The following is a 14,597-nucleotide window of genomic DNA, read 5'->3' on the forward strand; positions in this document are numbered from 1 at the left end:
ACCTGCCTCTCAGGTGGTATGAAAATTCACTAGTGTCTACAAAGTACTGGCAGTCCAATTGTGCAGCGCAGTCCCTGCTCTGGGCTTGCACCAGCCTGCACCCGCAGATTGGGAAATTCTCAGGCCAGGGACCTGTTTGCACCGCGCAGCTCTGCAGCGTCACAGCACTGTGTGCTTACCACACTCCCTGCGTCTGGAGTTTGGAGCCGTATGTGGAACCTGTGCCCCATTGTGCTAGGCGCTGTACAAGCAAAGTGAAAGCCAGTGCCTGCCCTCCACAGCTTGCAGTCTCCACAGACAAAGGGTAGGAGAAGGAACAGGCACAGAAAGGAAGGGAAGAGACCCAGGCCAGGTGGCACAGCAGTTCAGTCACCCACCCAGGACAGAACCTGGCTTTCTTGATCTCCAGTCTGGATAGAAGAGGCAGTGTGGTCCTGCCTGTCAAGGACCCTGATAAGGCACCAATCAACCACCGCTTTCGCAGTGCCTCAGTTTCCCTATCTGTGCCAAGAGGATAACAATCACAGGGCCCCCCCGAGGTAGGCATTAGTGGCTGCACAACAGCTCGGCTGGAAAGCAACACATGATCACCGCCAACTGCCAAATACTTGCCAAAAGAACAAGAACAAGAGACGCACCGAGCCAGAGAAAATCAATCGAGGGCGGCGTAAAGCGCTCTCCTCGCAGCACATCACCACAGCAGGAAGGCCTTGCGTGCCGGCCAGCCCCTGCTCCAGCCCATTTGGGGGGCAGGGGTGCCCTGGGAAACCAGACCGTCCTGCTCGGTGCCCTGCCCGGAATTCTCACCACACTCAACACAACGGGGCCTGCGTGCCTGGGAAATCTGTCTGGCAATCACAAGCTCCAGTGGGTCGGGCCAGCGTTCTGTTCCCTTCTCTGATATCACCCCAGCTCACACAGCACGGCTGCGCCCCGGCTCCACAACAGTGAAGGGAGAATTGCAGTCTGACAAAACACTAATTCCTGCAGCAATTTCTGTACCACCTGCAGCTCTGGCTGGCCTCAGAGAGTCACACTCAGAGCCAGAGTATTAACCCCTAAGCAGTGGGAGAGAAATTAGACAAAGGAGAGGGTCTGCAAAGAGATGGAGTGAGGCGAAGGGATACAGGGAAGCTGAGGCAGACAGGACAGAGGGAAAGAAAGGTCAGAGAGACAGAAGAAACTGCTAGAGAAGTTCAAACAAAATGTCCCATTCATCACAAGGTGCTAGTAGGGTTACTCAAAACAACTTCCCCTTGGAAAAGCCCTTTTTCCCCTTGGCAACAAAAGCACAAAAATAAAGCCCTATGGGGGAGGCGTGTTTAAGATCCCAGAGACCAAAAAAAAGTTGTAGCAGAGGCACAAAAAAATAAAGCAAAAAAATTAGCAAGGCTCCTGACCGTATTATCTCCCCAGTATCTCTCTCAGCCCTTTGTCTCTGGTTGCAAACCGCCTTTCTCGCCATTTCCGCTCATGTTCTCAGCCTGTGCGCCCCTAACAGCACAGCTCAGGGGGTGCTCTTGGTGGGACAGGTTCCCAGCTCAGAGATTGCAACCCTCCATGCCTTTCCCAGGCTCTGATGTGTTGAGAACTCAACACACTGGCCAACCCCCGAGGGCCCTGCACACTCTGTACAGGTATAAATATGATCTAACACCACAGCTCCAGCCATGGCTAGAGACCAAATGCTGCCTATGGTGCACCTGTGCGGCTCTAGCTGAATCCAGTGGCAGTCGCCAGCGTGTAACGGAGGACACACTTTGGACCCAGAGCAGGATTTGGAGAAAGTGCAACAGGAACCTGACCCAGGTTTGGCAGCCAAACCCCACAGCTGATGCCAGCACATCAGAGTCATTGTAAATCAGCCTGCACAGACATTCTGGGGAAGCCAGTGTCTAGAGCAGTGGGATGTTAGCCTGCTGTTATCGCAGTTATTTAACAAACGTTCCTCTTCTAAGAAATTCCATAGATTTCCGTGTGACGAGTCACTTGCAACCAAGCTGCCTGCAAGGAGACGGAGGCCAAGATGTGTATTTTTCCCCACAAACTTTTCTGGTGACCTAGTTGCTAGGCTCAATGCCCATATTTGCACAGGTGGATTTCTGCAGGGTGAAGTAGTCGGATGACGCAGGAAGGGTCGGATTCGACCCTGAATTCAGCGGATCCAGGCACTTTGCATCTCAACCGGAACAGTTCTTTTATTACTGAGGGATATTATAATAGCTATGAAATGGCTAAAGAATTACCCCAGAGCAGCGGTGGGTGGGAAGGGTGAGAAAAAGGAAAGAAAGCCTTTCAGAACTGTTCATGCAGAAGTCTAAAAAGCCTCTGCAGCTCCTGCCCTATAATAGTGATTCTCCAACAAACAGCCTTAAAAATGTGCCTGCCTCCAGCCACATGAACTCCAGTAGCTGGCTAAGCCACCACATGGTTTGCAGTCATTTGTGCCGTTTCCTTTTAGCTACACAAAAAGATAATCCAGAAAGCTGCACAGAACCGAGCCTGGACCTTCAGGCATACCCCTGCCTCTCTTTAGTCGTTCGAGGGTGAAAATAATTTGTTCCAGAAGTTACAGCAAACTAACTCACAGCGTGGATGCCGGTGTTCCCTGTAAGCTGAGTGCTTGGCCAACCACCCAGGAGAGATCCAAATTCTACCCAGCTGATTTGAAGAGCCCCCACAGCCACCAGCATGTTTCTATTAGTGGTGCACATTGGCATGCCTGGTGCATATAAAATTTATTCCACCCAACGGATGGAAAAAATTAGAGGGCACGCTCGTGCACACTGCTACACACATGGAAGAACGCTTCCCTTGACTTAGCTACGGCTGCCTGGGGAGATGGATCACATCCAGGAACAGAAAAACTCCTTCCACTGCCTTAGGAAGTGCCTATGGTAGAGCTGCTACAGAAACAGGTACAGACAATAGCGGTGCTACTGCAGTGTCCGTAGCAATGACAGGCAGGGAGTATAACTTGATTCCCAACTCCCTCAGCACTGTACTCAACTGCTTATTCCCTTTCCAGCCGTGAAATTAACGCAACCAGGATGCACCTCAACCAATGCTCCCTCTAGTTTTTAAAATCCATGGGCGGAATTAATTTTGTTATGCCTATAGAAACGTGCACCACCAAGAGAAACATACGCTGCTGCAGTGGGCGCTCGCTTATCAGCTGGGTGATGCCTGAATTTCTCCTGGGCGGCTGCCCAAGCTCTCAGCTTACAGAGAACATTGACCTCAACCTAGGATGGGTAAATTGGCCTTCATCAAATAAAAGGAGCTGGCCCTACCCCTAATAATCCCCGTTAGCCAGACCCAAACTTGCTGCCCTCTCTGGTCGCCTGAAGATCCTTTGTTGTTTTGGCAAGAGTTAGGTTAAACCTCTGGTACTTGGGCTAATGCTTCGTGTGCCTCCACATTGCTGCTTCTGAATTTACTCCAGCTCTGGAAGCTCATGTCAGGGTGGCTCTCCCCGGATTCCTGGTCCCGGTGGGAATGAGCAGCGGTAGAGAGCATAGTCGAAAGCCTGTTCCCATGAGATCCCCAATCCAATCAAAAGCCAAATCGTATGAGCCAAGGTTACCATGCATGGATCCGAGCTTTCCCTACAGTTTGAGGGGTCTCTGGCATAGTTTGGGCTCCGGGGCTTTGGATCCAAAGGAGAACGCCTGCAGCGTTTGCACTGGGAGCGCTTCTGGCTATGGTCCATTTGTAAAGCTCTCCTAGAAGATCACACCCACAGAACACAGACGCTCCCTGTGGGGTGCTTGGTGGCTGGGGGAAATATAACCCAGATCAAACAAAGGAGCTGTGGACTACACCCACGGAGCATAAAAAGGAGGCTAAGGGGCGCTCAGCCTAAAAGCCCCATTCCTGTCCAAGGCTCGTGCGGAGTATCGCCCTGCGGAAAAATGAGACGCCGGACTGTGCCTTAATGCAACTGCCCTCTCCTGTGCCATGAAAGGGTCAGTGGGACCCCTTGGTTTTTAGCCAGCACTGGAGCACAAATGGACCACACGAGCTTTGTCTCCTGCCACGCTCCGTCTTCGCTCCTCCCGCCCCATTTCAGAGTTCTTGCCTGGCTTTCGCTTCCCCTCTACAGCCCATTCAAGATACTGCCTCACTGAGCTGCTCTCAATGACCTCCAGCCTGTCTACAGCCACACCACCCTGAACACACCTGATCGCCTCTGATCTCAGATGCTAAGTGGGGTCAGGCCTGGTTAGGACTTAGTTGGGAGACCTCCTGGGAATACTGGGTGCTGCAGGCTACTCCTGATGGGTCGTCTGTCTGCCCTACGCTCCCCACCCCACTTCACACTGACCTCACTTCTGCCTCAAAGCTGCAGGCTCATCTGTGTGGCTCATGGTTCAATGGGATGAAGCAGTAAACCCCCACTTATGCTGAGAGGCAGAAATAAAGCCTGGGCCCCGGACTCAGACTGGAGCTGCCAGTGAAATGAGGAGGGGCAGTCCAGAACAAATAGACCCTTGAGCAGTGTTCCTCTCATTTTTAACATCCATGTGTGGAATAATGTTATCTGCACCAAGGCATATACAGGATGTGCACCACTGGCAGACGCACAAGTTACCAGCTGTAGGCGCTCTGTTAATTAGCTGGCTGCCCCAGTGCTCAGCTTGCAGGGAACACTGCCCCTGAGTGCTTGGGAAAGCAAACATGCAAAGGAGCAGTCTGCCTGCAAGCCCACCAGAGAGGAAGGGAGGAAGGGGGTGGTGGGCAGGGCTGCAAGAACAAGGCACCATTGTATCAGGCCATGCAAGATGTTCCAAGGAGACAGAGGAGGAGAAACCTTAAACCTTAAAGAGCACAATGGAGCCCTGCAACCGTGGTCCCTAGTGATGCTCACACTAGCCGGAGCACTTGTGCTAGGAAGTTAAACACTCTCAGCTTTCAGCCCTGGGGACTGTCTCCAGCCGGTGGGTCTGTTACCTTCAGGTACGGGGCAGGCCAGCTCCTGATCTTTGAGTCTTGTGACAGTCAAAGGGCCTAAATTCAAGCATGCGGAGTCCAATGATTTGCACGGGGCTGTCCCACACCTGGGTCTGGCGAGTCTCTCGTGGGCAGGCGGTGGCGGAGGAGCGCCAGGTTTGTGGCAGTGGAGGAGACCTCGGGGGATGTGCTTACACCACCTTCGCCCAGCCGCTCCCCGGCAACTTGTCAGGGCAGAAACCCAACCTCCCTTAGTGCCCCAGGCCGCTTCCTTTCCCTGCGGCTCTCATTCAGGCAGCAGCCCCTCAGCATGACTCAGCACAGAGGCGCTCTGTCAGGCATTGGCTGGGCGGCTGACTACGCGGACAACACCCCATGAAAGGAACAGGATCTGCTGGCTGGGTAGCTACAGACTCCGAGGGATGTGCGCTGGCTCCTGGCCCGAGCTGCGAATGGCTCAGAGGCAGGACATTCCAGAGAGAGCACCAGCCCACTTGGAGACCAGGCTCTGCTCTGAAACAGGAATAAGGAACTTGAGGTTCTGTCTGTATTTACTCCGCTGATCTGGAGGAAAGGCCAATGCAGGGCGCATACCCAGGGCTAACAGGTGAAAAGAAGCTGTAGGAGGGAGGGAGGCAGGCAGAGTGAGCATTACAGGGTTCAGAAGGCACTGCCTGCAGCCAAGCAGCAGCTCTCAGCCTTTTCAGGCAACTGCAGGAGACAGTGCCCAGAGTCTCCCATTTCAACCCTCAGTTTGCTCCCAGACAGAGTTTAGAACAAGCCAAGATCTAAAACAAAACAACATCTATCTTTGCACAGTGCTGTTCACCCTAAGATCGCCAAGCACGTTACAAAAGAGGGTGGGCTCATTATCCCCATTTCACAGATGGGCAAATGGAGACACAGAGGCGTCAGTAGCAGAGCAGGAAGCGGAACAAGTCTCCCACCCAACGTTCTAGCCACAGACCACACAGGGCCTTCCTTGGGCTCAGTCTGTGCTGCTGAGCCGGGAGCAGTGTCCTGCAGTAGACCCACCACGCAGACCCCCCCATGAAAAGCAGGGAAGGGAAACACCAATACAGGAACTGTGGTTCCTAGTCAGTGGCACACACAGTGCACAGCCTTCGAAGGGCTCAGTATTCCACGTGCAGTGCAATGCCTCCACCCAAGCAACGCTGCATACGTTACAGGCCTCTTCCTCTAGACCAGAGATCAGCAACCTTTCCAAGGTGAAGTGCCGAAATTTGACCTTTTGACCTCTGTGGACAGTCCAAGCGCCAGTGCAACTTTTTAAAGTCACTAACAATCTTACTTGATCAATAAACGAAGCTGCAGAGCTTTACCATTTACATGGTGGTTGGCAGCATTAGCGGGTCTTTTTTAATCCACAGACAGCCTGGCTTTGAACAAGCTCTTGGCTGCACAGGGGACAAGAGGCAAGGCTGAGCTCCTGCCTCATGTGCCGATGGAAAAAAAAAAAAAAAAAAAGTCTACTTGCTTTCCACTCTTGGCACCTGTTTCAGGGGTTGCTGACCCCTGCCCCAGACTGTAGGCAAAATCGGAAGCAACTTTTGAAAATTCAGCCCCAGCTCCGCCAGTGCAGCAGTTACTGCCTCCCTCCCTGCCATGCTTAGACCGCGACTTTGCCAACTCTGGTGATGGTCTCCTTCAAGGCCCTGCTCCTAGCGGTACTGGACTGGGGATGCTGGAACAAGAGGTGCTGCAGCATTTCCTGGTGTGAAGAGGTTTCCATTATATACAGGGAGTCGGGTTCAAAAGCTCTCAGCAGCCCCCCGGCACAAACTGGCCCAGCCCCCCGGCCACTTGGCTTTTGTTTTTGAGAGTAGATTTCTAACCCTCGTGACCCCAGAAGGTTTAAACCCCAGATGGCAGATAAAGCCCCTAAAGGATGACTTGAAACTCCCAGGGGTCTTCTCGTTTTTAATTTTAAAGCCAGTCTGGGGGTTTTGGGGCTGAGAGTCAGCAGTCTGGCTGCTTGAGGCCGGCAAAGCTGCCTGTTCACATGGGCCAAGCTCTTCAGAGCCTCAGAAGAGCTCCACCAATGCATCTGCGTTACTCAGGACAGCGCCACGCCCCAACGCAGCACGCCGGGCCAGGCCTGCCTCTCGCTCTCTCCTCGGACAGGTGCTCCCAGCAGGAAACCGACCAGCCTTCATTCCCTACGCTTTCTCGAATGAGCTGTGACTGGTCCGAGGGTGCAGCTTCAGTAACGAAGCCCAACATCCACTACTTCTCTTCACAGCCTATCCTCAGCATGGCCCTCACTTGCCCTTTCATTCAGGGGCCCCTCCCCAGGACAGACATCCCCGTGGCTCCATGACAGGCTGAACCATCACTTTAAATCGCAGAACACTAGAACTGGAAGGGACCTTGAAAGCTCACCAAGTCCAGTCCCCTGCACTCATGGCAGAACCAAGAACCATCTATATCATCGCTATTAAATATTTACCTAACCTGTTCTTAAATATCTCCAGTGATGAAATGTGTGAAATGGGCCGTTCCTTCTTAAGTGGAGCACTTTGCATTTGTTCTTATTGAACTTCATCCTATTTACCTCAGACCTTTTCTCCAGTTTGTCGAGATCATTTTGAATTATAAGCCTGTCCTCCACAGCTGTCTTAATCCTCTCAGCTTGGTATTATCCACAAACTTTCTAAATGTACTCTCTGGGCCATAATCTAAATCACTGATGATATTGAACAGAACTGGTCCCAAAACTGATCCTTGGGGAACCCCCCTTGTTAGGCCCTTCCAGCTTTTCATGGAGGAGGAAGTCAAAACAGACCCCTTCCTAACCCACCCTCAGATCATCACAGCTCTAACTCAATGGAGCTCTTGCAAGCCTGAGAGCAACATTGCCACCCCAAGCATTTGAAAACCAGGAGTCAGTCCCTGCAAAATGTTACGCTTTTTATCGAACAGTGAAAGGAATGCAGGCAGCACAGTTATCCCCTGGAAAACTAGTCACAGTCTCTTCCAAAATCTGCATCAGGCCCTAGGACAGGGGTCGGCAACCAAAACAGCAAGAAGAGTCATTTTCCATTTTTTTTGCCAATTTGCCAAAAAACACCACACAAAAACACCACAAGAATTCAAGAGCCACAAGGCACATGAACATGAGCTGGTCCATAGTCAATAAAGTCAAACCATACTCTTTGTAACCCGTTTGAAGAACAGCGCGCACGTTACATGTTTACTGCAGGATGTTCACAAATTTTTTGCATATTCTATTTCCTCGCCCTTTATGGTGGGCGTTTGCACCACTGTCTTCCTGACTTTCACTTCTGAACCTTCTCTCTCTCTCTCTGAAGGACACGAGGGGGAGTTACCCAACGTTTTGAGATCACATGGCATTCGCTATTTAGATACAAATTGTTGGGCTTTTAGACATTCACTGCTTATCAAAAATAGTAAGGAGGCATTTTTTTGCCTCCCCCCCCCGCCAAACATTGCAGTTATCACATCGGGAGCCACAAAGAAGTTCTTAAGGAACCACTAGCAGTTGCCAAGCTGCAGGTTGCAGACCCCTGCCCTAGAAGGTGCAGTTCCTCCAGAAGTCAGAAACTTCGCTAGATCACACAAGCAAGGGGAGGAGTTGGCTAGTGGGTGTAGCACAGCCTCCTGCAACCCCTCTCACTGAAACAGGACAGGTATGCAGAAAAAGCTGGGCAGAGCTGCATGGACCTTCAGCTGTTCTGGTTCAGCAAGGGTTCTCATGATCATTGTCCCAGTGTCTATTCGTGCACCTTGTCCGTTCTGCCCACACCATTGTACTCTCCCCACCTCCCCTGGCTCCAGATGGCAGATCAGTGCAAGCAACATGATCTTGCCACTTGCATCTGTTTCCGGACAACCCTCCAAGGGTCCATCCTGCAGAGCTGTATGTCACTACTCAATTTGAGCCATCGCGGGGGAACGTGTCTTGCACAGACCAATAGGGCCAGGCCAGAAACTCTTCCCAAGGTAACAACACTTGGAGGACGTGGGGGAGGAACTGGGCACAGAGTGTGTTAAAAATACCCTCGCACAAGACGGTCAGCTGGCAGGCTTAAGCCTGTAGTCCCACGGTCTTGCAAACCATGCTGCTTCCAGGCTGCTGTTTGAGAACCGTGCTGCCGACTTCAGCAATAAACCAACACTCATCTGCCTGACAAAATCTTCTTCTGGGTAGTCCATGCAAATCTGAGTGCTCTGAGATCTCCTGCCCTGAGCTGTGGCAATGCTGCCAACACGTACGCTGCACAGCCATACTGATGGTGAAGCGGTGCGGTCCCCTTGCTGGGGAGAATGCCTGGTCTTATAAAAAGACGGGTGGGTGAGGTCATGTCTTCTATTGGATCAACTCCGCTGGTGACAGACAAGCTTTTGATACGGCTTGGAGCTCTTCTTCGGGTCCAACAGAAGATATTAGCTCATCTGCCTTGTCCCGCTGCTGGTCTGGAGCCAGCACAGTGACACCTGCAGAGCCCACTGGACAGCACACTGCTGGAGAATTCTGCTCCAGCTGCAAGAGACACACAAGCTGCTCGTTCCCCTTCCAATCCTCCCTCTGCTCGCAGCAGCAAGGGTTAGGGCCCTTTGTTTTCGGTTTTTATTTGGGTTAATTTTCCCTGGAATTTACGTTTATTAAAAAAAATAAAGGATGAAAATTGGTGCAAAAAAAAACTGTTACTTTTTTTAGGTTAATACCAGGAATTGTTTGGTGGACAGAATGACTGGGGGAGGGGGTGGGGGGGAGAGGTATTTAGTAATGGTTTGATGAACAGAAGTCAACCCAGCTGGCTGCAAAACCAAAAAAGAACTCAGAACATGTTGTTGTCGTCTCGGAGTTTAAGAAAACAATCCATCTCTCATCCCCAGCTACAACTTCTGACTAAACAGTTCATTAATGTAGACTTAGAACCATTCACCTACAAATACTGACATTTAATCATTGGGCCAGCCCATCTGCAGTGCGGACACAACTTAATCTTTTGTTGCTTGTTTGCCTCCCCTCCGCCGTCCCCCCACCCCCTTTTTTTGGGGGCACTTGTGCTGTGATGCTTCTGCTAACACAGATTTTGGTTTTCTTCCCGTTTTAGTGTATCAAATCCTTAAGCCACTGCTATATGCTAACAGCGCAAAATGTGTGCATGGTGGGGGGGGGCCCCACAAGTTTCAGTAGGATGCTCAAATGTCCATGTGCTTGCATGCATGCTCGTTTGCTTATGAGAGTATCTTCTAGACTAATGCATGGCCTTACTTCAACAGGGAACTCTGCAAGTTGGAAAATCTGATTTTTTTTTTTTTTGGAGGGGGGGAGGTTAAAAACCTGGGATTTTTTGGTAAAAATTGGTTTAAACTGCAAATGAAGGGGCTTGAGCACAGTGCAGATACAAAGCATGCTGAGAACAGGCCACCTGGCTTGCAGAAGGGCTTCATCCACTAAGGCCTTACGGTCCCAGGAGCACCTAGGGAGGAAATATAACACATACTCACACTTACCAAGTACCTTTTGCCCAGCGTAGGCAAAGCACCTCAGGATTCCCATTTACAGAGAAGCCACCCAAGTGAAACGCCTTTGTAAAGATCATCTAAGGGAGGGGTCAGCAACCCTTCCGAGGTGGAGGGTCAAAAAAGCCAGTGTCCTTCTGGAAAACTACCTGTGGAGAAGTACAAAGTATTGCAGCCGTACTTCTGCTCAAAGCAACTTTTTTGGGTCCTTTTATCACCTCTGCTCCCAATACAAGGAAGAGAACAGCAGAGTCCTCTGGACACCAGTTAGCTGAGCAGCCAAGGTGGAGAGTAATCAAAGGTGCTCCACTGATCCCTGTACAGACCGACTGTGCTTCACGTGCCCCCGCTATGCCGGCAATAAAGCAGCTGGGCCCAGCCAAAGTCGCCTTCCCAGCCAAAGTCACCTTCCAACCCATCTCGCGAGCCAGCGACTTCGGCTTGGACATTTTAAGAGCCGTGACTCATCAGTTCCGAGACACTTGGCAGTCTCCATTCCTTGTGAGCTGCCAGAATCACATTAAAACGCCAACCCAGGGCAGGAGAACACTGCAGCCAAACTCCTCTGGCAAGCAGGCTGTTTGAGGCTTGTGGGATCCAGTGTTCCCTCTAATTATTTTCCCCATCTGGGGCAGAACAAATTTTATGTGCACCAAGGGATGTGCAGATGTGCACTACCAATGGAAACATGCACTGCCCACTGTGGGAGGCTGCTAATCAGCTGGGCAGCACCCGAAGCTTTCCTGGGTGGATGCCCAAGCATTCAGCTCATAAGGAACACTGGGGACTTCCAAATTTTGCTAGTTCCTGGTGCGATTTTCTGCATTTCCAGCCAGCTTCTGGCATATCAGGGCTTCTTACACCAAAGTCTGTGACTGAGAAGTGATGATGTCTTAACTATAAAGAAAACAAAGCCCATAGGCTACAGCCTGGTCTCAGCTACACCGATGTAAGTCCAGAGAGACTCCACATAGAGTCAGAACAATCACTCCGGATTTGCACCAGTGTTACAGAGCCGTCCTGTGCTTGCAATTCTCGAGCACGCAGCAGAAAACCCCTTGACTGAGCTGGGAGCATTTCTAGAATTTGCAGAATGCACCTGACCACTCTTGGTATCAAACCTGTGGTATTGCGACAGGGTTCTCGACAGCCTGGTGGGCTCACCTTGGCCCAGGGATCTGCTGCACCCAGAAATGGGCCAGTTAGGGGCTGGTGTTAGCATCAGGGGGTCAGGTAGATTGGACACAGCTTTCTTTCAGAGCCCTCAGCTAGAGCACAGAGGGAACGGTTAGCCAATGCAGGAGTTAGGACTGTAAAATACCATTTTGTTAGTTAAATGTTGAGTTTAGCTGGTTAGCCAATTAAATGGGGAAGCGGGGAAAGGCTACTCTGGCCAGCGGTAAGCTGCTCCAGCCCCCACTGCTTAACTGCCACCAGTAAGCCACATCCGTTTAGGGTGAGGCTTTTCGGTTAACCATTAACATCCCTAGTGGAAATTACTGATTTTGTTCCTTTCAGGCTTCTGAGTGCCCCTGAAAGGAGAAGGCAGGTGCACGCGGCCAAAGGGCACATCCTTGCACCCATGTTCCACTCTGTTCCAGCCCTCTGCAGCCACCGGCTCACAGTGTGACAGAGGGAGTGACGGCAGAGGGGTACAGGGCGGAGCCAGCCTCCCCTGGGAAGGGTCTGAGAGGGCCAAGTGAAGCAGGAGGAAGTAGCTCAGCTGGTTGCAGGCCGAACAGGCTGCGGGAGAAGATGGATGAGCGTTATCAGTGGGTGAAAAGCTGCTTCTGCCCTTCGGCGGCAGGTTGCCGAGCATCAGCCACCCCCACGTTTTAGCTGGATCTCATCCCTGGTCCCCGCCCCTGTGGGAAAACAGACAGCAAAATGCTACACCTGGAACCACCGCCAGGCCCAAGGCAGCCTCTGCACAGGCCGGCCACTTACTTTTGGCAGAGCAGCCCCCAGACCTCACTTAGGCTGGTGATCCAGGGCCTGTCACAGCAGGGCACCCTTGTAACCAGGTCCTTGGTTGCTGCTCACATTGGTGCCAGCTCTTGGGACCCAGTGAGCCAAAGGCCTGGGGACTGTTGGAACCCAAGCCTGGCGCCTCTAGGGGGCCATGGCTCACCCCCTCACAGCGGAGCTCTCTGGATCACTGTGCAGCGGCCGTGACCAAGCAGGGCCTTGGGCATGTCCTGTCCCCCCAGGAGAAGGGCAAGGCCTCATCCCAGGGTTTACTATCCCTCCGGCACTCCGGAAATGGAGTGTGTTATGCACACACAGAGTCCCACCCCAATGGCTGGGAATGGGCCTAGCCCAGCAGCTCAGTCGGGTCTCTGTGAGCTAGCCCTGGCACGCTGCAGGGAGGCAAGCGATGAGCTCGGGAGGCCTGCCAGACAAGGGGAGAAGGGTACAGCGGTGCATCCTGGGACCAGACTACCACCCAGCAGCCCTCAGCTCCTGCCCACCCCCTTTTAGGAGTGAGCGCTCAGAGGCAGGGCTAGGTCCTCAGAACCCCCCGCCTCCCCATCTCTCTGCTGGCCCGGTACCCGGAACAGTGCCCCACCACAGCACTGCTGGCAGAAGCCTGAGGAGAACCCCCACGGGCAGAGCTGAAGCATAAGGCCAGGCTGCCGGCTCCCCTCCTCCAACTCCAGAGCAGCAGCTGCTGACTTGGCACACCAGGAGCTAAGCAGCTCGGGAAACCTCTCAAAGACAAGGCAGGCTCCAGGGCGAAGCCAGCACCCGAGGTTGAAGCAGCACAACCCGCGGCAGAGGCCGAGCCGCTAGAGACGCCGCACAGCTACAGCCCCAGAACCCACCCACGCTCAGAGCTTCCTCTGGCCCCTTTGAGCCCTATCCTGCAACCTGCGCCAGCCCTGACTGGGCTCCGGGAGGGCTGCCAAGCCACTGCTCTGCCCCGGGGGAGCCTGGATTGTCTTCCTGACTAGCCCTGCTCTGGATCACCCCATGGGGTGCAGCGTTGGTACACGCTACTGCTCTGCCATGGCGGCAGCGCTGGGCCCTGCTGCAGACACAGCCTGTTCGACCACCCGGCCACGCACATCTGGCGGGGGGAAAAGGAGTAGGAGGCCGCTGCATAGCGCACTGTGCCTCAGGGCCAACCAGCTCAAAGCCAGCACCAACCACTATTTTGGCATCCTGGCCCTTTACCATAAAGCACAGAAGTTATTAAATAAGAGGGAAGTTTGTCTGTCTGTCTGTCTCTCTCACACACCCACCAGACCCGCTCTCCATGGCCACAAAGGGTCCCCCCTACCCCATGAGAGGAACTGCTGCATACGAGCTGGGCTGGACACCAGGAGGTGAGCCGGGGTGGGAGTGGAAGTGGGAGCATTGCCAGGTTAGGGCTCCCAGGCCATACCCCCAAAGGCTGGGGCTTTATTTGCAGGACACAGGGCTCCTTCATCCATGGCTGAGAGAGCGACTTTAACAGCATTCCCAGAGGTACTAGATGTTTTTATGGCCAGCAAGATAGGCACAATTGCACTGGCCAAGCCCTATAAACCTGTGCGCGCCCTGAAACCTCCACCCTCTAAATCACAGGGAAGTGGGGGGAGAGAGAGAGGGGAGGTGGCAGGTTAGGAAGAAGTTACTGTTATGAGCACGTTACTCCCTAATTATCCTCGACCGGGATTCTCAACTCCTTCCTGGGAAACAGCTGCCCTGACGGCTGCGGGAGAACAGACCGGGGGTCTGATCAAATACTGCAAACCCAAGTGCCCGAGTGCAACTTGGCAGCTGTTCCCCAGACACAGCCAGAAGAGGAGGGGCCTGGGTACTCAGCCTGAGGATTTGCCCTGAGAGGTGCCACTGAGCCAACCTACAGAGAAAGAAGCACCCCATGCTCAGCAGCTCTGAAGCTTATGCTGAGCCCTTCCCCTGGGTACACTGCAGGTGCAACCAGAGGAGTGACTTGTTCAGATACTTCACTGCTGTGGCCAGGAACTGGATTGACAGCCCTGCAGCCTGGGGTTTTATCTACTGCCCAGAAGAGACAGCATGGGCAGCTACAATGCAAGCTTCGCCCAGAGACCCATCCTCAAGCCTCCCCCTTATCTATAGGGCACAGACAATGCAGCACAGCATGTGGTTTGGGAGAGAGA

General features: G+C 52.8%; 1 protein-coding gene and 1 pseudogene across 1 annotated transcript in view; one reads left to right on the forward strand and one right to left on the reverse strand.

Moving 5' to 3' along the window:
* Window positions 1–14,597, reverse strand: part of SLC25A1 (solute carrier family 25 member 1) — a 41,268-nt gene that overhangs the window by 12,081 nt on the left and 14,590 nt on the right. The window lies entirely within an intron of this gene.
* Window positions 4,155–4,273, forward strand: LOC142022907 (5S ribosomal RNA; annotated as a pseudogene).

Source organism: Carettochelys insculpta, chromosome 18, assembly GCF_033958435.1.
Source record: "Carettochelys insculpta isolate YL-2023 chromosome 18, ASM3395843v1, whole genome shotgun sequence".
Taxonomy (NCBI): domain Eukaryota; kingdom Metazoa; phylum Chordata; order Testudines; family Carettochelyidae; genus Carettochelys; species Carettochelys insculpta.